Genomic DNA, 6,000 nt, shown 5'->3' on the forward strand with positions numbered 1-6,000 from the left:
TTGTGTGTATTGTTTTGTCAAGCAACTGAGGAGATTACCAAGAGATCTATTTATAACTTTTGTCTACCCATCCATTTGTGGATGGTAGGAAAAACTTAATGGCAACTTTGTACCCAACTGTTTATGAAAGGTTCTCCAAAAGTGAGCTTGAAACTTGGCGTCTCTGTCTGACACAATGGACTCAAGCAAACCATGGATTCTAAAAATTTCTTTGAAGAATAGTTGTGCAATTTGTGATGCATCATGAGTAGTTTTGCTAAAATGGTCAACTACCACAAAAATGTTATCATAGCCCAATTTTGTCCTTGGAAGTCCCATAACAAAGTCCATTAAAATAACATGCCATGGTCTAGAAGGTATGGGAAGGGGTTGATAAAGACCTTGATTGGTTGACGTACCTTTGGCTTGTTGGCATATGACACAAGTTTCAACAAACTTTCTGACATCCTTTTGCATTTTTGGCCAGTGGTAGTACCTCCTAACTACTTCTAATGTCTTATCTAGACCAAATTGGCCACTCATTCCCCCACAATGTTTTTCCTGATAATTTTATCCCTAATTGAACACCTAGGGATACATAACTGGTGTCCTTTAAAAAGTAGGCCATCTTGAATAAGATATTTAGAAAAAATAGTGTTATATCTGCCCACTAATGTAGTGCATACCTGATAAATGTTGCCAAAATCAGTGTCATCTCTGTAGAGGTCCTTGAGAGCATTTATCCCAATGCTTTGGAGTTGTATTTGCTGCACCAAAGTGATCCTCCTGCTCAATGCATCAGCCACCTTGTTGGCTTGACCCTTCTTGTGTTTAGTGCTGAAAGAATATGCCTGCAATTGTTCTATCCATTTGAGATGTCTGACATTCAATTTGTCTTGTGAATTTAGATATCTCAAGGCATGGTTATCAATGAAAACTACAAATTCCTTAGGTAGGAGATAATGCCTCCATTTTCCAAGAGCTTGGACCATAGCATAAAGCTTTAGGTCATAGGTGGAGTACTTCCTTTTGGTATCATTCAGTTTCTCTGAGTGCAACTGGCTTACCATCTTGACTTAGGACTGCACCAATAGCTAGGTTGCTAGCATCTATTTCCACTATAAAAACTTTATTAAAATTAGGGAAGGTTAGTATAGGATATTGTGCAATTCTAGATTTAAGGTATTCAAAGGCATCATTGGCCTATTTTGTCCATACAAACTTAACTTTCCTTCCACTTTTAATAGTATGTAGTTTTGGAACACACACATGGCTAAAGTTTTTCACAAATTTCCTATAAAATGTGGCTAACCCATGAAAACTTTTTACATCACTTTGGGTTTTAGGAGGAGGCCAGTTGACTATTGCCTCAACTTTTGAAGGATCCATCTTCAAAGTGCTTTAAGAGATCACAAATCCCAAGAATGTGAGTTCTTTTTGCAAGAAGGTGCACTTTTCAAGATTGATAATCAGTTTATGTTCCTGCAACCTTTTGAATACCAAGCTTAAGTGTTTGAGATGCTCTTCCAAACAGAAACTAAATATCAGTATATCATCAAGGTAAATAACCAAAAAAATTCCATTATAGTCTTGAAATATCTCATTCATTAACCTCATGAAAGTTGAAGGTGCATTACTAAACCCAAATGGCATAACAAGCCATTCATACAAACCCTCTGTTGTTTTAAATGTTGTTTTCCATTCATCACTTGGTTTTATCCTTATCTAATGATAACCTAATTTTAAATCAAATTTTGAGAAATAGGAAGCACCACCTAATTGGTCAAGCAGATCTTCTATTCTTGGAATTGGAAATCTATATTTAATGGTTATCTTGTTGACTGCCTTTCTGTCAGTAGATAATCTCCATTTGCCATCTTTCTTTAGAGCCAAAACATCAGGCACTGCACAGGGACTAAGGTTTTTCTGGATCAGACCCTTTCCTAATAGTTCACTGACTTGTTTAGCAATTTCAACATTTTGTGTAGGTGTCATTTTGTATGGGGCCTTATTGGGCAAAGAAGCACTAGGTATAAAGTATATTTGATGACTTACATCCCTAATGGGTGGTAGGGAAGAGGGTAAATCAGTTGCTACTATCCCATGATACTCCTCAAGAAGTTTATGCACCTCTTTGGGGATTGGCTTGTCTTTTTCAAACTTTACTTCCTCTCTAGGATTATGTATCAAAACATATCCCTCATTTGCTTCCTTGATTGTTTCTAGCATCTCCTTTTCACTCACAATAGCAACCAAAGGTTCCTTTCCTTATTTTTTATCAGGAAAAGGTTTCAAGGTGTAAGTTTTTCCATCCCTGATTATGGTGTAAGTGTTCTTCCTTCAACTATATGTTGCATCCATGTCATACTGCCAGGGTCTGCCAAGTAGCAGATGGCAGACATCCATCTCTATTATATCACACAAAATAGTGTCCTTAAATTCACCCAAAGATAATTCCACCATTGCTTGCTCAGTCACAAGGGTTTTTTGGCCTTTAGTAAGCCATGAGACATGATAGGGGAAAGGATGAGGTGTCTTAATTAATTCTAACTTTTTTACCATCTCTTTAGAAACTAGATTTTCTATTGAACCAAAATCTATTAACAAATTACATACCTTCCCTTGGCATTTGACACTTGTCCTAAACAAGTTCTTCCTTTGTGGAGGTTCTTGAGTATTGGTACTTGCAAAAATGCTTGCCTCATCATTAGTGCTATGCCTTCTTCTACTTCAAGGTCTCTCTCCTCATGGACAAGTTGTGCTCTCCTTTCTCCTTCACTTTTATTTGCTTTCTTAGGGCATTTGTTGGAGTAATGTCCTGTTTGGTTGTAGTTATAACATTTTGGAGGCCTATTTGATCTTCTTCTACCCCTACCAAAGGGTCTTTTGCCTCTTGCATATCCCCTTGAACTGGATTCTCCTTGTTCCTTGGTCTCTTGATCAAGAGACTTGTCTGACTTATCTGATTTCCCTTTGTTCCAAGAATTAGTTCTTGCTCTATCATTCCTTCCTTTGCCTCTTCCACCTTGTTCACTCCTCCTTTTCAACTTCTCTTCTACCTTAAAAGCCAACATGAAACATTGTTGGATAGTAGTTATGGTGGCTAGGTTCAATTCATCTTGAATTGACAAATTAAGTCCTTGCAAGTACCTTGCAAGTTTCAAGTTCTCTGGTTCTACAATGCCAAACTTCATCACAAGGTTTTGAAATTTTTTAGTGTATGTTGAGACATCCATGTCTTTTTTTCTCAACCCCATCCTCCTTTTGTGGAGTTGTACCTCATAATCTGCAAGTACATAGGCATCTCAAAGCAAGGCCACCATCTTCTTTCATGTGGAGACCTAATTTTTGCCTTTCTTTACCCTATCATCTTGGATAAAGTTCCACCATACCAAGATAGATCCTCTTAGGCTTGACTTGGCTATCTTAACTTTCTAATTTTCAGGGATAGTTTTACAATCAAAGAAACTAGTTAGGGCATTCACCTAATCCACAATAGTATTAGGATCCATCTTCGCATAATAAGTGGGAAAATCAAATTTAGCATCCAAGGATCTCCTTTCCATGGACTTTAGAGTCTTCACAAGTAGCCTCTGATTTGGAGGGCATTCTTCTTCTTCTTTCTCCAAAAGGGGTTCATCATCACTCCCTTATTCACATTCACCAGAATTCCCACTACTCTTCCCAAGCTTCTCCTTAAGTCTAATTATCTCACCCCTCATCTACCTTATCTCAGTATTTCTGAGATCATCCCTGCTTCTTTTCTTAGTTTCCTTTTTTTTTTGCTCCCTTAAGTACTTCACAATCTTAACATTTTTCATCCTTGATGACAATCCATCTCCTTCTTCCTCAAACGTGATGGAATTTTTTTTTAAGCCTTAGAGATCTTAAGGCTCCAATACCACTTGATGCAGAGGTATGGGCTAACAACAACAAACGTAGATTGTGCTGATCACCAATCCAACATGACTAGTAAAACACCCAAACTTTTGCACCATTGACTAAGAACATCACTAAAGGACTACTCCTAATCCATTCAACTCAAATTTGGAAAAACTTGACTCTTCACCCTCACATGGCGTATTTCATACAGTTTGAATATATCAACATGTTAAGGGTTGAACACATGCTCAAAAGATCAAGGAATCACTGCCCAACAACAAGTTATACCCAAATTCCAATATTTTGTCCTAAGAATGCAACAAGCCCTATTAGCCCTCTCAAACAAACTTATGCCTTTGATGCAAAATTTTCACAAAGGAACCACATGATAAATGGTAGATTCCAATACCCTTTATTGAGTTACACATACTCCCAAAAGGAAAAATTTTGACATTACATTTTAGCCCTTCAAAACAGCCTTCAACCATAGACCTGATTGCCCCTATCAGGCCTGATTTACAAAGGAACTACTAGAAAGAGGAAGTGCGGTGCAAAACCAAAATAAGGAATAGTTAGGTTGGATCACAAATGAAAGGATTCCAAAGTTTCATGACCTGGCTCAACCCCCAAGGCATGCATTTTAGCAATTTACAATTATCAGCAGAGTTGTCACATGGAGATGCCAACTCAATTTTTCTTGTAGTGTATGACCATCAACTACTCCTACCCTAAAACCTCTAGAATATTATATTACATAGGCATATCTCCCATTTCCTTGAAAATCATATTTTTCCACTTGTGGGAATGGGAGATATTGTCATTTCAAATAAAAACCTTAGGTAGTTAGGGTTTGTAACCAATTTTTATAAAAAACCTTATAACTCCAATCCCCTGGCATTTCAAGGGCTTGGAGTGGGCTCATTTGAAAGCTAACTCTAAAATTTAATAACACCTAATCCTCCAGTCACCTATATTTGTATAATTTGTACAATAAGCAGAGAAACAAAGTTTTTGCAGGAAAACAACAGGTTTTTATTGATTCAAAAACAAGTATTACATCATATGTCTTCCACCTACCTGTAAAGGCTTATGAAAGCCTTCCCCCAACTAATCTAACCAAAATTTGAAGGTTTTGACCATTGGAGGGAACTATTACAAACTAAAAATGACTAATATAATGTAAATGTTGCATTATTGTCATAGTTATGCAACTTATTTTGATCCTATGATTCTAACATGACTTCTAAGGATTGTAACACTTCCTAAGACCTTTAGACATGATCTTAGAAGACTACTAAATCCTTGTGACCTCATGAAACAACTAGTTTATACAAACACCAAAGGTTGTTCAAGGATCACACAAATAGGATCAACATACAAACAAAGAGCCTAATTAGCAAATATGTTAGAATCAAGAGGTGTGAAGGCCTAGGAGACCTTTTGATCACTTAGTTTTGATGGGGTGGTCCTGCATCATACTCCCCCCTCTTTCCTTTCATATCAAGGACTTAATATCCTCATTTAGATTTTCCATATTTCTCCAGCACATGACTGTCATTAATTTAAACCCCATGGTAGCCGCTGCATCAGCCACCTTATTTCCTTCCCTGTAGATGTGTTGCAGGTGGACACTTTCCATCCCTTCTAACATATGCCTAATATCCATAATGATAGTCTGAATATTCCATCCTGATTGGGATGTTCCATTAACCAAATCAATAATTAATTTGGAGTCCCCTTCTATGGTTATTTCCTTAAGTTGCATTTCACTAATCATCTGAAGACCCCAAAGCAAAGCCATTGCCTTAGCTAGATTATTACTTCCACTCCCCACCTTCCTAACATAGATTAATAGTCCATCTCCATTTGCGTCCCCTAGCACTCCACCTACCGCTCCTATATCTCCTTTGGCAGCACCATTGAAATTTAGTTTGAATTGAGTAAGGGTAGGTGGTTTCCATCTCGTTTGTTGTCTCTTTAACATTTTTGAGTTATCGAAAAGGTAAAAATCCTCTTGAATACCCCATTTTTCAGGAATTTGACCTTCTTGCCTACCTGGTTCTTCCTTTGGTATCTTACATTTGGCAACCCTAATATTTTCCTTCAGTAATTTCTCCATTATTCCAAAAACCACCTCCA

The sequence above is a fragment of the Cupressus sempervirens genome, chromosome 4 (assembly GCF_028749045.1).
Source record: "Cupressus sempervirens isolate cs-2001-9-10 chromosome 4, ASM2874904v1, whole genome shotgun sequence".
NCBI lineage: Eukaryota > Viridiplantae > Streptophyta > Pinopsida > Cupressales > Cupressaceae > Cupressus > Cupressus sempervirens.